Source organism: Podarcis liolepis, assembly GCF_965112155.1.
Source record: "Podarcis liolepis genome assembly, chromosome: 11".
Taxonomy (NCBI): domain Eukaryota; kingdom Metazoa; phylum Chordata; class Lepidosauria; order Squamata; family Lacertidae; genus Podarcis; species Podarcis liolepis.
In genome coordinates this window covers 36,742,823-36,764,118 of record NC_139565.1, presented here as the reverse complement: position 1 = coordinate 36,764,118, position 21,296 = coordinate 36,742,823, and the positions used below count along the sequence as shown (strand labels likewise).

Here is a 21,296-nt window from a genome sequence, read left to right as displayed (position 1 = left end):
GTGAGGACTTTCTCACAGATACCAACTGTTATTTTTAATTCTTAACCTATCTTTCCTGGTGTCTATGCACATATAAGTTGTGCTGTGTGTTAGGAAAAGAGCAACAAACAAGTTAAGAAATCACATCAAAAAGTATGCATAGGCTGAAACTGGAGTACTAAAATGGGAAATATTACATTACTAGTCACGACGTACATACCTTTATAAAATGGAAGCTGAAATACAGCAGATGTGTCAGATCTAAATGTTTTAGAAAAGTGATCCCACTGCTTTTGCTGAAATCAACCTGGCCACCTATATAATTACGTTTAAGCAGAGGTTGCACCATAAGGGGAGAGGCTTTGAAGTGCTGGGGACCTGAACCCCACCTGATACATTAATCCTTTACATCTAGAGATGCAAATTAAAACAGGTACACACAATTATGAGAAGATGACAGCTGAGTAGGAAAGAGCTATATGATTGCTACAACAGTCTTTCCATAGGGGAATACAACACATGGAAGTGGATTTCATGTCTTTGGGTGTACTACTACTACTACTACTACTAATAATAATAATAATAATAATAATTTATTTATACTCCGATCATCTGGCTGGGTTTCCCCAGCCACTCCGGGTGGCTTCCAATGAAATATTAAAATATAATAATTAATCAAATATTAAAAGCTTCCCTAAACATGTCAGGGTTAACCTAGGGTTGCCATATTTCAAGAAGTAAAAATTCGGACACCCCCAAAGTTGCTGAGCTTGGTTTCTTGGTTTACTTGCCAAAGATCCAGGACAAACCACTGCCTTCCGAAAATCCCCCCACCCCCGGTCATCACTTCGGCCTTTGAAATCCCAGACGTATTTGAAAACAAGTGAGAGGCTAATAAATTTACATGGCCCCAAAGAGCCTTGCAACCTGATCCTATAAACATCAGAAACTGATCCCATTGTGTTCAGTGGGGCTTAAAGGTAAAGGTAAAGGGACCCCTGACCATTAGGTCCAGTCGTGACCGACTCCGGGGTTGCAGCGCTCATCTCGCTTTATTAGCCGAGGGAGCCGGCGTACAGCTTCCGAGTCATGTGGCCAGCATGATTAAGCCGCTTCTAGTGAACCAGGGCAGCGCACGGAAACACCGTTTACCTTCCCGCAGGAGCAGTACCTATTTAACTACTTGCACTTTGTCATGCTTTCGAACTGCTAGGTTGGCAGGAGCATGGACCAAGCAACGGGAGCTCACCCCGTTTCGGGGATTCGAACCGCGACCTTCTGATCAGCAAGTCCTAGGCTCTGTGGTTTAACCCACAGCGCCACCCGCGTCCCTTCAGTGGGGCTTATTTCCATGTAATTTGCATAGGGTTGCAGCTGTACTTGTGCCCTGACTGGGATAAGGAGAAGCTGCTATTTAGGAGTTATGTCTACCTTCACAATAATGTTTGGGTTGATTTTTAATAGTAGCCACACTAGGAGCAACTGCTGCTGAAGCCAGAAAAAGTCTTCTTCACCAAGATCTTGGCAGGACACATACAGTAGAAGACAACAGAATCTTAACGTGGTACGGTAGACTGCACCACTTCAAACTCCAAGTGGGAGATATAAATAAACATGTCCGGAATGTTTGGGGGTGTTGGATGACCAGGACATCTCACTTGTCAATCATGTGATATCATAGCGACATCAGGTGATTGACAGCACTTCACATATGCCTGGCAGGCAGTGTGTTGCTTCCAAAGAGCCAAATGTAAGGCTGGCAAAGTTCTTTGCACAGTGTTTCCCCAAAACCAACCAACCAACTGGAAATTGCTGCACCTGCAAAACCCCTTTCAGTCAAGCCCCACCTGCCGCACACCTGACATAATATACATAGGGCAGTGGCCATGGCTCACCCACAACAAGCTTGCAGGTCAAATGGGGAGGCCTGGTGAGCCACCTTAGAAATACATCACATCTCATCATAGCTGGAAACAGCTGGCTTCTTTGCCTGCACATCCTCCGATTCTGAGCTTTTGATGGGCAGCTGAAAAATCACTGTTCTCTCTCCTTTATCTTTAAATGAGACTTGGACCAGATTGCAGAGGGCCTTCTCGGCAGTGACGCACTCCCTGTGGAACACCCTCCCATAATATGTCAAGGAGATAAAGAAATACACAATTTTTAGAAGATACCTGAAGGCAGCCTTGTATTGGGAAGTTTTTAAAGTTTGGCATTTTATTATGTTTTTATATTTTTCTGGAAACTGCCCAGAGTGGCTAGGGAAACCGAACCAGATGGGCAGGGAAGAAGAAGAAGAAGAAGAAGAAGAAGAAGAAGAAGAAGAAGAAGAAGAAGAAGAAGGTCATTCTAATAATATTGTCCTTCTAATAGAGGGCACCTTCTGACATCCTTTCAAAATAGAGGGATGTCCTCAATAAACAAGATCAAAAGGCCACTTTAATGAAAGCTGACTTAATAACTCATGGTTTGAAATGTGCTTGTTTCAAACAAACCATAGTTAAGTTTAACCCAAGTTTGCCAGGTTCAGACAACATGGCAGCATGTGATTAATCAAATGAACACTTCCAAACTTCTCAAGGCTGCGCTGGAGAAAAGCACTCGTCTGAATATGCCTGGGTTTGTTCCTGTCATGGTTCATCATGACATCTAAAGATAGTAACTGTGTTATCACAGTCTACCTGTGGACATATCATCATGGTAAGTTACCTATAGAACTGAAACCTTTCAAATGATATATCCATAATTCATTAGAAATGGTGTGGCAATAAAAACCTTGTTAATAACAGCAGATTCTTCCCTGTGGAATATGATTCTGGCAGAATAGGGAGATTTCACAGATAAGAACACGCTATGCCAAATATATAGCAAAAGGAGCAATCTTTCCAGTGGAATAGAAAATGAAAATAGCTTGATAAGGGAATAGATCAGAAACCTGGCAAACAAATATCTTACCTATTTTATTTAAAGTGCTTTCTGAAGGTTTAGACAGCATAAGGTTCAAAAGGCAGCTGCAATTCTAACTGAAATGGTACACCATTCAGCATTTCTCTACTGTACTTACAGATATTTATCCTGTAACTACAGCTACAGATGTCAATGGTGGTAAAAACAAACCACAGCTTAGTGTTATGTGTAAATGAACACAGCCTAGGCCCTAGATCTTTCTCATACACTTTTATTGATAGATATTTGCTCTTTTTTCAGATGCGTAGCATTTGGTTCAAAGAAGAGTACCTGATTTTATTAATACTAATGTTGCATACTAAGAATTCAATAGTGGAGACCACATACTCAAGCTGGCTGCAACACATATCCCATGTTTTACACCATAAGCTCATCCAATGAGATTATTTAGCTTGCTCGTTAAATAGCATATAATAGTTGCAGGGTTTATGGGAAAGTACTCAAGTGAGTTCATTTTATTTTAGTATCTAACAATATACGATATTCTCCTTCAGCATCTGTGTAACAAGTACAAACAAGATAGCCTTTTCCCTGTTGTGAACAAGCTAATTTGGCTTCTTAATCTTCTTGGCTTTCTTCTGCTATTCTTAATTGCTGAGCCCAGGGAGTTCAGCTTTCTAAATTATTCAGTGTGTGTAAATTTGGTTCAACTATAATTAAATGACCCATCTGTATACTAATACTTTCCAATTCAACTCTTACAGTGTAGGAGATTGAAATCATATTTTCAGTCAGCAACTCTGTAAAAGGGGCTCTCACTTCTATAACTTCCTATACATTTTTGGTCAAATGCTAACTAGGGCACAAAGACACCTCATCATCTTGGGGCAACACAAACCAGTCGGGTTCGCACTTAATGCTAAGCCAAACTATGGCTTAGTGTGAGTGAGCATGCTGGTGCAGACTTAGAAAATTCTGGCAGCTTCACTCCTCCCCACTCCTGACATACTACCCAGAGCTAAACCATGGTTTGGTTTAGCATTGTGTGCAAAGCTGGGCTCATTGATTGTCTTGCTCAAAACAAACAACAAGTTGCTGTTGCTAGTTTTTATTATTATTATTTTAATAAATATAGTTTAATTGATTTCCAATATATTAACAATTATTTTAAAAAATATATAAAAAGATACAAAAACAAAATCCCACCCCCTCCCCCATCCAGGGCATATCAATCTACATAGTTAGGTTTGCCAAATTCCAATACAGTGGTACCTCACGTTACATACGCTTCAGGTTACAGACACTTCAGGTTACAGACTCCGCTAACCCAGAAATAGTACCTTGGGTTAAGAACTTTGCTTCAGGATGAGAACAGAAATTGTGCTCCGACGGCACGGCAGCAGCAGGAGGCCCCATTAGCTAAAGTGGCACCTCAGGTTAAGAACAGTTTCAGGTTAAGAACAGACCTCCAGAATGAATTACCGTATTTTTCGCTCTATAAGACGCACCAGACCACAAGACGCACCTAGTTTTTGGAGGAGGAAAACAAGAAAAAAAATATTCTGAATCTCAGAACCAGAACAGCAAGAGGGATCGCTGCGCAGTGAAAGCAGCAATCCCTCTTGCTGTTCTGGCTTATGTGATAGCTGCGCAGCCTGCATTCACTCCATAAGACGCACACACATTTCCCCTTACTTTTTAGGAGGGAAAACGTGAGTCTTATAGAGCAAAAAATACGTTAAGTTCTTAACCCGAGGTACCACTGTATGTGATTTTGATGGTTGCCATTTTATATTTTACCATATTTCAACAAAATCGTCTACATCATCTATATTATTCAATGGATGCAATCTCTTTGCTAATTTTTTTGATACAGCAATAGACCCTACATTCTGTTTCCAATGAGAGATACACATATGTTCCAATGCTTTCTAATTCTGTGCCAGTAATAGGTGTACTGCTACTAAAATAAAAGTAATTTGTTCTTAATAACAGAGGTCAAATTGGCCTTCTTTAAAAATAGTTAACAATCCAAAACTTGAGGTACATTCCACATGTTGAATGGTAATATACCTTCTTTCTGTTAATACCTTCTGCCAGAAGGGCTTTATATGTTTACACACACATCCACCACATGTAAAATGTTGTAGCTATACAATTGCAGCCTCTCCAGCACAGGGGTGGGATGGACAAACCACAAGTTGTATTGTTTTTGACGTATCACTCATGTTTTTTTCTTGGGAAGACAAATCACAAGCCCAGGTTCTCATGCAATGCTTAGTCAAACCTAGGTTTAGCTACCAATAGCATGACAGCAGCACAAACAGGGGAGAAGCGAAGAAGCTGCAATTTTCTAACTGCACCAGTACACTTGCTTATGCATGTGTAACCTTGGTTTGGCTTAGTAGTCTTGTTCACATGTGGAAGCAAATGCCACCGATTCCTTCACCCAGAGTTATTTTAATGTATTATGTTCTTAGTGGCTTACATGTCAACCCCCTAATATTGGGGGGGATTAGTCTACAGTACTTTGCATCCTGTTAGCTCATTTAGATGTTATGAAAGCAAACATTTTTTGTGATCAACTGTTCTTCTAAGGGCAAGTAAGTCAAACAACTTATCTATGTTATCAAGAAACAAAAAATAACATGCATTTTATTCTTTTGGGCAAACATGAAGAAGTACTTTTCCATTAACTGGACCACTTCAGCCAGAAAGTGAGGGATCACATGTCCTCCCTTTAAAAACAAAATAAAAACAAAATCCACAACCTCCTACAATTAAAAAATCCTACTACTCACTTTTCTTTTGCATATTTTAACCTCTTATCTTCTTCTAGTACCTGCCCTATATTTGCTATAACCCTGATTCTCCCATACTGAAGAAATCTTCTCTTGGCCCATTGACTCTGTACAGTGCCTTTTTGTTTATTTCTTATTGTGTATTTGGGTTTGTTTTAATGAAACTTATTATATTAGGTTAATTATGTTGTATGCCTATTTGCATATTATATGAAAAGTGATTATATGAATCCTTTAATAAATCAATAATAAAATAATTTTTGTCCTATTTCTCTTGAATGCTGGGTTATTACTCAGTATTTCCTCTTTTGCTAATTCGTTGTTAGATACCCATCAACACAATTTCTGTTCCTCCCATTGCACTGAATCTGCTTTTCTTAGTGACTTCTGCCTTGCTAAATCACACAGGTCAGTTTTCTGTTTTGCTTTTTTTTTACTTCACAAGTAGCACCAATGGTAACTGATCCCCTTGAGCCATGCAATATCTACCTCTCAAGCTTTCTGTGAACATGATGGGTAGTTGGATGTCAGCAGGAATTAACATCCAGGAATTCAGAAGGTATAGTCAATACACAAGGTGTTTGTGATGGCTCCAGATATTTAGGTTGAAGCAAACAACAATCCAGAGGTGTGCAGCTGGAGTTCAACTCTGACATTTAAATTACGGTAAGTGATTCATCCTTGATGGTAAACTTGAGATGTGGTAAATTACTAGGATTAATCAAGGTTTAACACAAAAGGTCTGCCATGCTTAATCTGAATCTGTATTCACTAGATATCAGCCACAGAACTCTTATTTCTTCTACTTTGAAAATTAAGGAGTTACCTGACAGCATATGCTGTTTGACTGATAAAATTGGGAATTAAAATAGATAGCTTCGACCAAACATCAGATAAACTTATTCTCTCAGGGTTGTGGGGGGGAAGTGTATTATATAAACAAGCATATACATACATGCAAAAACAAAACAAAACGACAAAAAAAGAAACATGTCAAAAGGACATGAGGCTACTGGGCAACTATTCTATAACCGTACAGTAATTAATTACCTGTACAAAGCTCTCTACTATTAAACTCAAAGGGGCTGACACGTCTGCCAACAGCTGTCTCCAAGCTTTCATTTCAGCAATCAAAGCTGAAACCAACAGATAAGTACCAAGACAGATTTAATTACTTTCCCCTCTTACTTTCATTAATTTTATTAGATGGAACATTCAACGTCCCCTCAGAATGGGGTATGCTGCTATGCTGCATATGAAAACAAAAGAGAAATGTTGTGGTGCTCAGAGACATCTAAAGTGAAATCTGTCTGGATGTCTGTACCAGATATAATTTCATGGGTGAACTACGGTATTCTAATTCTGAATGCATAAATTGTTATTGCAATTTCCAGGGAAACGTAAGTTGCAATCTTAAACATACTTGCTTGGAAACAATTTCATGATTGTGCTACAATGAGGCTGTCTGGCTGTTTGAAACTTTTTTCTATTTTAGGAACAACCAATAATCTGTAGGCAACATACAACTCCCAAAGCAATTTTATCTGTCCCTGGAATCCCTACCAAATTTTAAACAATACAAAAAAATAATTAAAAATTGACCATTTATAATTGTAAATAAATGTTTTCAAGTTACAAGAAATAAGGATGTTCTAAGGATGACTGAAGTTATACACCTGTCCTTTGAATTTTATATTTAAGTGTGCATATTTGTATATAACATTTGTGCTTGAACACACATGGTCAATAACTGTGTAAAACCTAGAGATGAAACTATTAGGTGGTCACTTTGTACTTCAAAAACCTCTTCTAGCCTTTGACCAGTGTTTAGTGGAGAACAGCCACTCCAAAACAATAGAAAAGTCCACAAAGCTCTGCCTTTGAGTTTTCATTTCTTTGCTTTGGCAAATTGATATTTGAACAATGGCAAGTTATAGATATTGCTGTGGAATAAAACCAGTTCTGCTCCTTAGCAATCCCTTGGGGACACACACACACACACACACACAAATGGTGTGCAGTCATAATTCATGCTCACCTCAAGTGCAGCTTTAAAAAAAACCCAACTGCAGACAACATGATTATCTGTAAATCAAAGAAACACTTCCTCATCAATAATGTCCCCTGCATGCCATAGATAAGGTGCATTGTACTCTTATCAACACCTTAATTATACAACCTCAGAAAACACACAAATGTCTACTATTCACTAAGCTCTTGATACAATTTCTCATTTGTTGTCATTGCTGCCATATTACTTTGCCTATTAACTATCCCACACATGAAATTTTTGTTTATAGAAATCCAACTTCTTTGTGCATCCTTATATCAGACAAACTTCAGTACCAATTGCACTGGGGGATGAGCCAGAAGGAAGATATACAGTACTTCAATCTCAAGGCAACAGTGAAAATAAGCTATCTTTTACAGACCCGTATTGCTGACAAATGGAAGGAGAAGCTTGAAAGAAGGCTTTTTGTCTGTCACCTTACATTTCTTGAAAGCCTGGCAAATACCTTTGACCAACCAGAGAATTAAACTGACTATACTGATCACCCCTTTTGGGAGATTCAGTTTTTAACACTTCCCATTTGGAATCGCAAGTGCTCCTCTGAAATAAAAAGAACTCCTCAAACATGAAAGGAGTAATTGTATTAGTTGATGGTGTCCTAATACATGACACATGAATGGAAGCCCATGACAAAACACTGGTCATTGCCTTGAATTGGATCTTTTAATCCGGACTCAAACTAAACAAAGTGTATGTTATCAAAGTGAAATGGAATTCATGGGGCAAAGCCATGCTTTGAAAAGGTAAGTGCCATTAGATAGAATCCCAGAAACATTATATAGCTAAGATGCTCTTGGAGAATACTGAACTATTTATGTAAGTATTCACAAGACATCTCATAACCACTAAACCTGTTACTAAGGTCCAGGGAGGAATCAGGAAGCTTCCTTTATAAAGATAAAGAACATGATCTCCAATGTCCCGGTTTTGCATATTTGTGATGTCAACAAACCTACAATGGTTCATGAAGATGCAAGCAGCTAGTTGCACTAGTTGAAGTGCTACTACAGCTACTACAAATGCTCCCACAACATGTTTCAGAATGGATGCCAGCCACATTCTGTCCAATAACTCTTAATGAAGCAATGAAACAAAATCACACTGGTTTTTTTAAAAAAGATATTTTCCAAACCTTTTTCAGATAGTTATGTGGTCAACCTTTTTAAAGACTCCTCATAGACCCATAAATGCTTGGTAAAAGGGGGGGAAATGAATCAAGTACATTACTATACCAATGTCTTCTAATAAGACTGAGGAGATTCAACATGATAGGAAAATTTGTTTCATGGGACGGAAACTTAATAGCAGACACCTTGTCAAGAAACTGCACTAATGCATACAAGTTAGAGGAGTTTCAAAATTATGTTATCAGATCCAGAATTTAAGAAGTAATTAGAAATACACATTGAATGTAGCCCAGCAGATTTGCTAATGGAAAATCAGAACCCTCATTCCAGCTACAGAGAAGAATCTCATTCCAAAGTAGCCAGATCTGGAAAAAGTTCAGAATATAAAGCTAAGTGAAGCTATTAACATATCTATAACTGGCACAATTTGGCGTGGGAACTACTACATTTAGAGCCATGAGACTGAGCTTATAGTCAATAACAGAGAAAAGAAATGTCACACTCCAACACCATTTTCATATTCTCCTGAAAGACCACCAACTACTTAACAGAAACAGATTTTTTTCTATTCCTAAGAATGAACAAATGGACAAGTTCTTCTGGAAACTGAATCTACTAAGACTCTGCCTGTGCCATCTTCTGATAGCATTACTTAGTCTTGTTGAGTTGTTTTGACTAGGACCAGCAAAGCTAAAATTTGAAAATATTACACAGTGCACTTAGTTATTAAATCTAGTTTGTGCTTTTGTCTCATGTTCTGCAATTACACAGGAAAATATTGTTTCAATAACCATGCTTTTAAGAAATACTACCTCTATTAAAAGAAGCCTGCACTTACCAACATGCCCATTGCAAAGTAATATTTGCATTTGAATTACATCTTTGTTATTCCTTAAATCCCATTAGATTTCTTTTAGAGTAGGCACTTACATAAAAGTAAATGTAGAGATGAAAGGCATCTATCTTTTTGAAATTTTAACAATTTAGAATAGGGGTTCAATAAATAAAATAATTCCAGAATGAGTTAGAAATTGAGGTTTCTCATATTTCTACTTAAAACAAATGCAGGGACTATGAAGCAAAATAATATGTCACAGGTTATTTTAATAAAATAGGATATGGCTTTCAAATTACTGAAAAATGTATTACAGTAAAGCTACAGCACCGTAATACTCAATAATGTATCTAAACTCTGAGCATGAAGACATTTCTTCAGGCTCTTCAAAGTATTATAATTCTGGTCATATTTATATTATGGGCACAGCTGCGAGCTGATGCCTGTGACACAAGTGACTTCAAGGGAGTGCTGTGATAACCACCCTTTCCACTATGTAACAATGCATTGTATATGAATATATGCTTCATTTTATTAGGTAGTGAATGAGCCAGACTGGACAAACTGAATTTACTGCAGAAAGAGAAAATAAGTAGCATTAATCATTTTAGACAAAACTCTAATTCTGAACAATCTTCTTTGGAAGTCCTAACCATTAATACCAATGAGTTCAAGGGGACTTACTCTTGTGTAAACATGGTAACATTGCAGCCTGAGGCACAACTAATATTCTCTAGGTAGGCCTAATGTCATAAAATTGGGTTAAAAACATCCCTTGATGTTCCTAGTAACCTAATGATGTATTAATATATATATATTTTTAAGATGTATGAATATATTTTTTTAAAAGTAAAGGTAAAGGACCCCTGACTGATAAGTCCAGTCGCAGATGACTCTGGGGTTGCGGCGCTCATCTTGCTTTACTGGCCGAGGGAGCCAGCATTTGTCTGCAGACAGTTTTTCTGGGACATGTGGCCAGCATGACTAAGCCACTTCTGGCAAAACAAGAGCAGAGCACAGAAACGCCGTTTACGTACCTTCCTGCCGGAGCCGTACTTATCGATCAACTTGCACTTTGACATGCTTTTGAACTGCTAGGTTGGCAGGAGCTGGGACCAAGCAATGGGGAGCTCACCCCGTCACGGGGATTCGAACCGCTGACCTTCCGATCAGCAAGCCCTAGGCTCAGTAGTTTAGACCGTGCCACCCGGGTCCCTTATGAATATATTAATCATATATTATTACAGGCTGGATCTAGACACATCAAAGAAGTGTTTCCGTTTAAAGTGTTGTAAAATTAAATGGAAAACAGGTAGAGAAAAATGGGACTCCACGTCACCATCTGGTGGCACAATGTTATATTGCATATACAACACATATGAATCACATCTCTCTTTTTACCAGTTTAGCTGAGTCCACACTTTAAATACTTAAAAATACTGACTTGGAAATAAATCCCATTGATTTTTCTGTAGCATTTGCTTTTGCAATATATGTTTATGGTTGCAGCTTTAAACTACTCATCAGCAAAGCTGATTGCTTGGGCTTGAAAAATGTTTTAAAACTGTCTATGGCAGCAGGCTCAAAGTTCCAACAAAAAAGGAAGTAACATGTAAAAATCAGCTAGCTAGAAAAGAAGCAGATGGTGTTTTTAAAAACAAAAACAAAACATAAACCTGAAACGAATGTTAGTCAGGTTCACACTTCATATCAAACCATAGTTAATGTTCAACTATGGTTTCACGAGAAAGTCCCCAATTCACTCCTTTCCGGCCTAACTATACTGGAAGCAACAAACTACAAGTCTTGGCTTGTCATGTTATCTGAACTCAGGGTTGTGGTCTCTTTCTCTCTGGTTGTAGCCTTTCAGGACAATGAGACTAGGAGCCAGGGAGCAGTGAAGCAGAGCCGCAAAGCATGGATTTTAATGGTATTAAACAATTAACATGCTCTTATGCTAATTGAGAACACAGTGAATTGTTATTTAGGAGCACTTTCCAGAGGGGTAGCCATGTTAATCTGTTGCAGCAAAAATAACAAAAGAGTCCTGTGTCACTTTTTAGCACATTTACACCAATGTATTTATTAAGCCATAATAGTTATTATTAAGCCATAGAGGAAAGAATACTATTTTGGTTGTGAACACACAATACACTTTCCAAAATGGGAACACCTAGTAGCTTCCAGCTGCACAGCTGCCCTCCTGACACTAGGGTCACTGCAGCTTATCTGGACAGCGTGGGGGGAGTCAGGGAGGAGAGAAGTTGAGTCTGCATTGAATTACTGGCAGAGCCACTTGGGTACTTGCATACAGACCCCAATCTCACTGTTGGCCCCCTGCCTCACCCCTCGTCCATCCAGTAAAAGTGGCAGCAACACCAGTGTCGGAGCGGAAGTTCCGCAGCATTGCTGCTAACCTATATTAGTAATTTATAGTGTAAGTTCAAACAAGTGAGATGATAAGTTCTGCAAGGTAGTAACTTTCATGGACCTATTTGCAAGGTTTCCATGAACCATAACAAAGTGGCGTTTACAGCCAACAGGTCAATCATATTCCTCGAATTATAGCTGATTTCCTGACCTTACTTTGTAAGCAGTTTGAGTATCTAGATTAATCAATAGTTATTATTGTTTCTACTGAATAAATTAAAGCGTTTCATTTTCTTCCTGAAATAATTTCCTACACCAGTACATTGAATTATGAGCACAGGACTACCATAGCATTTTCATATGGTTTGCAGGAAATGTTGCCAAACCAATTGCAAGCTTTTTTTTTTAATGTTAAGATCAAAATATTTTATTGGTTCTCTTTTGTTGTACCTATTACATAAATGAACAGTATCTCGGTAAAAAGATGATGAAAGAGGGAGTTTTGTCGATAGAAATGACTCCTCCCTGCAAAAAAAACAACCCTCAGATTCAAGATTAGCAGTTCTCAAGTCCTTTAATTAACTGTTTTCCTATATTACAATAGGCCTTAAAAAGCAACACAATAGATTCAAGAAGTTCTTACACTTCATCTGTTATTTTTGTTGTTGTTGTTGTTTTCCACTAGCAAGAAATAATGCAATAATCTTATGGCTGCTTTCTCCCCATCTAACCACTTGCTGCAGATTCCCTACCTTCCCAGGTTGGGTGAATGGCAACTGATGATCAGTGACATGACTTTGTCAGTGGTGGCACCCAGGCTTTGAAACTGCTTCCTCAGAGCAAATTATTGACTTTACTGTCAATGCAACATTGAAACAATGTGTCTGTCACCTTTGGGGGTGGAAAATCAAAATGCCCTTTGATTACCATTTCCTTGCTGCTACTTAATTTTATTTGATATTTTAGTCTGGTTTATTGCATTTTATACTTTCACCCAGCCATCTTGGATACCCAATGTAAAAAGGTAGGAAAGAAAAAAATTAAACAAAATTTAAAAAATTGATACAAACAGTTTTAATACCATTTTTTTTTAAAATTTCTGTGGTCTCCACTTCAAAAATCAGAAAGGACCTTGCAAATCCATATGGCATTGCTTTTCGATAATTTCATTCCCCCTTCCCAAAAAGCCATTTATAAGTCATAAAAATCCAATATGCTATTGCTTTCTGTTTCTAAAGAACGTGTTTCTAGGCCCTATGAATGCAAACCTAAGGCTGGAATTGTATGATCACAATCTTAGACCTGCTGGAGATGCTTATTAGGATCTCAAGATGATGATGTTTTATCACAGAGTACACAATATACCTCCCTAATATTGAGTGTTCTGGCTTATGCTGCATATGAAATCATTCCTGTAGACTGACAAAAAAACCACCTCTGATGACCCCCCCACCTTTTCATATAATGTAGTTCTCTTACATATAGCATCACCTATACATTTGCAGCTATTCTTTGGTGAAGAACAAACTGGATGTATTCTTTAAGAGTTTACACTAATTTCAAATAGGCTGTCAAAATGTTAACTACCACAAGATTCTATGCATTTGATAGTTTGACATTTGAAAAAGCTAGATTGTACATAAAATTTAAAGTTATATGCAGAAATGGGCAAAACTTCATTTTAATGAATTATTTGCCATGCAGTTTTTATGAAATACCATTTGAAATCCTGCCTCCATATTCCAACTTTAGTCCTAAAGTAGGATTTTGTTTTCAGAAAAATGCATCTTTCATCTTAAAAGGAAAGCCTAGCACACAATTTTGCATTGTTCTTGGTGCCCTCCAGCACATAAGCTCAAAATATCCAATGCATTTTGACAATAAAAATGTATTTTGACCTAGTGCGTTACAGATAAACACTCAATAAAATTAAAATACAAACACAACTGCTGTGACATTTTAAACTTATTCTTGATCTGTTCTAGTACATTAAACACTTTGTGCTACATAACACCAAGAGAGCAGCTGGTACGAGCTCCCTTTCATGTTTGCAAATTAATTTAACCTAATGGATGTGTTTTCGATTAAGCACGCATTGATATTCGGTTTTTTATAGGCATGATCATAGAGTTCTCCTGCAAGATTTCGTCAGTGTAAGCGGCTTGCTGGGAAAGGAGCAATCCTAAGCATATTCAGTGAGGTTCTCCGTTAAAGTAAACAATGGTTAGGATCAGGCTGTTTTGCAAGGTTCTCACACTTCCTTGAAACTAAATTATATTGAATCAGTCAGGCTTTCTTCCAGTTAAGATTTGTTAAGGACTGAATTTAAAAAATTAACGCATCTTTTTATTTTGTTTTAAAGTGGTACAATTCTACTGATATTTATATTGGACAGAAGCTCCACCCTGCTTCTAGTAAGGTCAATTTTTCATGACTAGTAGACATTTCATGAGCAGGTTCCCTTATTACATTTTGAACGATAAGCTGGTTTTCAGCTCATATTTAAAAAAAAACATTTTAATATATCCTACATGCCTACGTTTTAAATATGACGCATTTATCAGCCTTCCGATCGCTCTTATCACATGCCATTTATTACATCTGCAATCAATGTCCGGTCCATAATGCAGCCAAAGGCTGCCCAAGATGCTTTTGTCCTTTCTTTCTCTTTCCTAATCTATTTGTTCAAAATCAAGGGGAATGCATCACGTGTTCGTTCTAGAATGCTGTCTTTTAAAATGGGTTTTGAAATATATAAAAAGAAAGCACTTTGTGTAAACCTAATTTAGAGCTACTCAACATGCTAGAGAATAGAATTGCTTTGTACATGCTTACTGATGCTATAGATTAGCTTTATTAAATTAATATACATGAAAAGTAACTGTAGGAGCGTCCAACCTTATGCTTCTTTTCCCACAAAATGTTATTTCAGACACACCAGTACTCATGAGAACTACTTGCAAAGTTATTTGACAAAATGTAACTTTATTATATTATCATACATAATAAAAATCACTTTAAATATTTAGAAAGGCTTCAGAATTTCATGGGCCAATATTTTGAGATAAGCAAGATTTTATGACATATTTAAATGAGAAGGAAAGCTTTTTTTTAAAAAAATGTCATAAATCTTATTTTCCAAGTTTACTTGCATTCTTATTTTCAGTGTTGCGTTTGCTATAGTAGAATCTGAGTGGTTCTTTTATGGAAGCAGTCGTTCATATCACCCAGCACAAAACAAATTAAAATCAAAACACACAAATAGTGACCTGTTATATGCATTATCTTTTTTTCTGGTAAATAGGGCTTCGCAACAAATACTCAAATAATTTTCAATAATTCTTGGAGGGTGGAAAAATACAGGCTTTCTTCAGCAGCTTCTTAAAAAAATAATAATGAAGCATGTTGATTCTTTTCTAAATTCCATTTACAGCCCTGTAGTGCTTCTAAATCACATCTGGGTACCATCTCTCTCTCTCTCTCTCAAAACACACACAGAGAGAGGATCATATGCACACATCTAGTTGTTGTCAGCTCCCTGCACTGCAGTACAATGCAGCCCAATACAGGTAGGGCACTAGGAGCTAGATGGAGACTTCTCTCCGCATTCTGCCCCTTCTAGGACCATCACTCATAGCTTATCTGGAAGGGGGGGAGCGAGGGCTTGCAGGCTGAGAAGGGGAATGCACCCCACAGCTCCATACAACTCTATAGAACATTGGATTCCACAGGAATATGAAGCCACAGGAAGCCATCATTATCGGCATCATACCCTGATGCGGGAAAGAGTCCTGGGTGCTAGTGCTCACCAAAGGCCAAAGTATCTCAACGTGGCTTGGCAGAAACAAGGCGGCGAGCTCTTTATTCTGCATGCCTTTCCCCCCCACACACACACCCGGTCCACCCCACACACCCCGTTTTCTGCTCACATGTCCAAGAGGCAACCCCCAGTAAGCCCACCCACCCCGACCACCGTCAGCATCCAGCCATTCGTTTCGCGCTCCCCAGGCGCGCGCGAGGGGGGGATTCCCAGCAGCGACTCCGGGGAGACGCACGCGCCGAGCTGGAGCACACACGCGCCTCCAGCCCCCTCGAAGTCCCCGGGTATGCTGAGTCAGCTTCGCCAGCCCCCACCCCAACAGCCCTCCCGACGACGGTCCCTCTTTGCCCCGGGGGCTGCAGACCCGCAGCGGAGAGCAAAGGGAGGGTGGATGGATGGGGGCGGGTAAGCCAAGAGATGGGAAAGAAAGAGGTTCCGGGACGGGATTCCCTCAACGGCCAGCTGCTCGTTCCATTTCGCCCAAGTATGCGGCGATTTAAGCAACAGCAATGCCCTTTCCTTAAAGTATTTTCGGATCCTGGCGCCTAACCAACCCCCCAAGAACTTTGCAAGCTTCGGAAGGAGGGGAGGGGGGAAAGAATCTTGCAGATTCATCCTACGGGAAGCAAGTGCCCAGGTTGTCGTTTCCCCCCTAATGCACTTTGCAACGCCTCGTGGCTTTTCCCGACGCATCGCACTGCAAGAAGTCTGGCTCGGGGTTGTTTTTTTTTTGCAGCCGGCATGCATACATGCACGCTGCACCTTTTGCATTTCCCCGCGTTCGAGGCTTCCCCGCCACTACCTCCCGCATCTGCCTTCTGCAAACACTCTCTCCCACCTCGGAGCCTCCCCTCCCCGCGAAGTTCTGGTGGGGTTTTTCTTTGAGGGCGGAATCCGTCAGGAAAGAAGGGGAAAGGGAGCCTGACTAGGGAGCCTGGAGAGACAACGACTGCAGGGTGGCAGGGAGGGTCCTGCACGATGATCATGGCAGGGTCGCGCGCCGAGCTGGGGGGCTTTCCCCCTCGGGGCCCCCGTGACGTGGTCCCCCCCAAGGGCTGCGATCCTACTGCGCACGCTTCCTTCCGAGTAAGCGCGCCTAAGCTGAGGCTGCGAAGCCGCCGCCCGCTCCTCCGAGGCAAAAAGGTCCCGCGGAACTCGGCAGAACTTCTGCTTCCCGGAGGGGTCGCCGCTTCCCGCCATCTTGTCCCGCCGCCAAAGCGGCCCCGTTCCCGCCAGAAGGGGAAAGTTCGACGCCTCAGAGGCGGCTCCTGCCCCAACCGTGAGGTGAAAAAAGTTCCTCGGGACTGCGAGCAGTTCCCGAAGAAGGGAAGCCTCGCTCACTTACCGGCTGGAACTGCAGCCCGCAGCCGCCTCCCTCCCTCGCCTCACGCCGCCGCTCCGAGCGCGGCGTGGTAAGCGCTGCTGCGGCTCCACGGAGGTGGCGGCGTATGGTGGTGTTTCCCCCCACTCAGTCCCGACGCACCGCGCCCGCCCTCTGCTCCTCTCTCCTGAGGCAGGAGCGCGAGGCGTGACAAGAGCCCGAGGAGGAGGAGGAGGAGGGAGGCGGGAAAGTGGCTGTGCGCGCGGGCTCCCCGGCGCAGCGCGCGCTGCCTCTTGCTGCAGTGGCGAAGAGCGCCTGGCGAGAGGGGAGAGTCACGGCGAGGGCGGGAGGCAGGCAGGCAGGCGACGCACCGTCAAGAATCGGAGGCGTGGGCGGGGTGCGACGGCTGGGCAAGCCCATTCTCCCTCGCCTGGAGAAAGCAGCGGGGAAGGAGGGGAGGGAGGGAGGGCGCCGGCGGAGAAGCCGTGCGAAACCAGCCTAGCGCGCGGCGGGCAAGAAGACCATTTCCCGAGAAAGGCGAGGGAATGCAGCCAGGCAAATGCAGTGTCCATTCTTCCCGCGCGCAAGCGGCGAAATAACTCGGACTGGCATAGTCAACAGCTATTGACAGATTTGAGTACTCCTTGCGGTCGAGCCAAGCGTTATACTATGTATGGCATCCACAGGGTGTGACTGTGACTTCTTTAATGGCAACACACGTGCTGCTTTGATGGTCAAGGCATGGAGTTGGGGAGCTAGCTGCCGGGGAGGGGCGCTAAACGGGGCTCTGCCCCCTCTCCGCCCTGTATCTCTTCCGAGCCTCGATCTGAAGCGCCGTGACACGGGATGCAACAGGTGAAGCTTGATGTATGATTTTCAGACGGAATAGCTGTCCTAGTCTGCTGCAGACAGAACAGCAGAGTCTTGTGGCACCTTGAAGACGAAATCTTATGCCACCGTACGTTTTAGAGAGTGATCAGGTGTTTATGCAAAAAATACTAGACTTGCAACTGATTTTAAAGGTGTTACAAGACACTTTTAATTCGCTTGTTGAAATTCATACAGTTTCTAAAGACACATAATAACTCAGAGAGCAGGAATACTGTGTACAAACTTGTAGCAACCTGGATTGTATCTTAAATGGGATATGTTTGGTGGAAACATGTAGCACGAGCACAAACTAGCTTTCAAGCCAGCTACAAAGTTAGCCAAATGTTACATCTCACACCAAGAATTGTAAATCTAATAAGATGCAAGATGCTCTTAAAGCAGATCAGAGAATACATCTGAACAGTCTTTTCTTTCTTTTCCACAGGAAAAGGCAGGTGTCCAGGGGTCATAGAAAGTTGCCTTCTACTGAGTCAGACCAATGGTCTGCCTACACTCACTTGTGGAGGATCTCCACGGTTTCAGACAAGGAGTCTTTCCAAGCCCTACTTGGGAATGCCCAGGAATTGAGCCTGGAGCTTTCTGCATGCAAAGCAAGTGCTCTGTCATGGAGCTGTGGAGCATCCTAGTGCCAGTAGACATCTCCACCAAGCCCATGACAGAGCCTAGATCAAATAAGGGGCCCAACCAGCTCCAGCACATAGCCATGTTTTTGCCAGGCCTGCTAGGCAGTCCAAGCCTCCGATGGCTCTCTGGCTATGCATGCAGATGTCAAAAGCAGTGTTGGAGCCTATTATGTTTTAGTTGCATCATACAGGCACAGCAGATTCTGACTACGTTGCCATTTTATGTAATTTACTTTCTCTAGTGAAGAAACTGTCAAGGCCCTATTTGCACCAAGGGTCAAACTAGAATTGACATCAGAAGCATGATCAGCCTTTCCTTATTTCTTCTTCTTCACTAAATAGCAGTTGTGGGCGTTGGAGGAGGGTTTTAATTATTTGCCCCCACAATGTCTATCTCCTGCAACTCCTACTTGTCCAAACGGGTTAATCCATCGATTTCAGGTTCTTTCCATTTCTCGTTTTTCCAGTTTTCAGTTCTCCATATTTCCACATCAGTTTGCAATTTTAAAAAAGGACATCTCATGAAAATCCATCACCATTTTAGTGTGAATCTTGCCTAAAGTACCCATTTTTTATGCACAATTTTGCCCAATATACACATTTTCGCAACGCAATTTTATCTAATATAATGCATTTTTGTATGTTAGTTCCAGTAATATATGCATTTTATGGATAATTAGCTTAGCTTAGCATGTGCCCTTTTTGTACACATTACTAGGCTGGAGAACTGCATTGCAAAACTTGGAGAAGTGTGAATTTTGGAAGATGGCTGTGTTTCAGCCCACATGCTGTTCAGAAAGTGCCAGTTAGGTAGGTTCATCAAATCCCCCCCCCCCCCATCCCTATAATGCAATCTCAGTCCAGACCCCCTGCCTCCAACACACAAACACACGGCTGCTATTTAGTAAATTAAAATAAAGCAAAGGGCAATCATGTTATTAATGTCACATCTGGTCCCGCCCTTGGAAGGCAGTATGAAAGATGGTGCAGACAGGGTATTTGAATTTGAAATAGATTCTCCCTTCCCCTTCTGCCAAATGAAAAACAACAACAATTTGTACCTTTAAGAACAGTCAGTGTAGCCCTTCTCAGAACCGTTTGTTTCTTCAGCTGTGACATGCTAGCTGGACTATGACATGTTGCAGTCCAAATAAAAATTGTGACAAGATAGGCCTGTCACTTTCCTGACAGCCAGGCCAAAGAGTCACACTGAGCACAAACTTGCCTCACATCTTTAAAAGGTTTCCACATGCCATTGGCATTCTCTCACATATGTAGAGTAACTTGGTGGTGAAAGGCTAAATTAATTGGGAATATTTATCAATCTACGATTAATGCAAATCAATTAACTTTTGAGGGAATGTTAAGGAAGGTAGGAGAGGGTATATTGTTTTGATATTATCCCTCCTCACTTACGCTAGTGAGTAAACACGAGAGCATATTCCCATTGCAACTTATTGGAAGCAAGTTGATGATTCGTTAGGATCCTTTAATTAAGCAATCCAGTCCATTCTTTAGCATCCTATCAGAGTTGCAAAAGTATCAATTTTGGGTCCTAGTGACCCTAGGAAATAGCAAATTATCTGCTCTTCAACCAAAGGATACTGTGTCAATTCAAGTTTCTGAATGATCGCTGTAAACTCATTCACATGTTTGAGAAAGTCTGTCTTTGAATCTAATTTTAATTTGAGGATGCTTCACATCAACTTTCTGTGAGACTTTTTGCTGGTACTTCCATATGCAATTTCCAGAACTTTAAGAATCTTGGCAGCAGCATCTAATGTATTAACCTGTGCCATTTGCACATCTGTAATTGCACTTAAAATGGTAGCTCTGTCTTTGTGGTTCTGATCTTCCCATAGATTAATTGCTGCAATGGAATCTTCCTCTTCACCAGTAGGCTTTTGATTAGTAATTGCATTTAAAACTTTCTTTGCCTAAAGAATTGCTATCGAACACTTTTTCCATGAAATAAAATTTTCCTTCTAATTTGGGCATTCCAAAGAAGATTCCATTTCCCATCTCAAAATCAAAGTTTGAAAAATATTCAAAAAATTAAAATTTGAGAAAATAGTCAAAATTCATAATCAAAATCTCAAAATTCAAAATAACTCTTCACTGCCTCAGCTGCTGTGAACTCTGAGGGAATGGGAAAGAAGCTTAATCTCCTCACACAATAGAACAATATATCCCACAATTTTCCATTCAGTTTGATCTGTGCTCTTCAGAAAAAAGGCTAAAAAATAATGTGGAAACACTAAAGAGCGGGGGCGGGGGGGGGGGAACGGACCCAAAACCCCACTGTCTGTTTTTCTATCTAAGGACTATTGTTTGGCACATTCAGGGTTAAGAAGGAAGGTTCTCCTTGATGCATGAGCTAAGAGCTGAGAATCCTGTGGGCCTCCAGATGTTACTAGATAAAAACACTCCTCATCTCCAGCCTTCAGCCAAGCCAGCTGCAGATGTCAAGCTCAGCAGTTGGTAGTTACCTAGATCTCTCCCTGCCCCCTTTTGAAGATGGGGACAATATTTGCCTGCCTCCATTCTGCTG

General features: G+C 40.8%; 1 protein-coding gene across 2 annotated transcripts in view; it reads right to left on the bottom strand.

The window, feature by feature from the left end:
• The window catches only part of SV2C (synaptic vesicle glycoprotein 2C), a 91,905-nt gene extending 74,030 nt beyond the window's left edge, over positions 1-17,875 (bottom strand). The window contains exon 1 of one of the 2 annotated variants that reach the window (XR_014517068.1): positions 17,256-17,872. The gene's annotated coding sequence lies outside the window, so the exon portion shown is untranslated. Of the gene's footprint in view, positions 1-17,255 lie in introns of both variants that reach the window. The other variant, XM_083465299.1, reaches the window with a different exon arrangement.
• Positions 17,876-21,296: the final 3,421 nt, after the last annotated feature.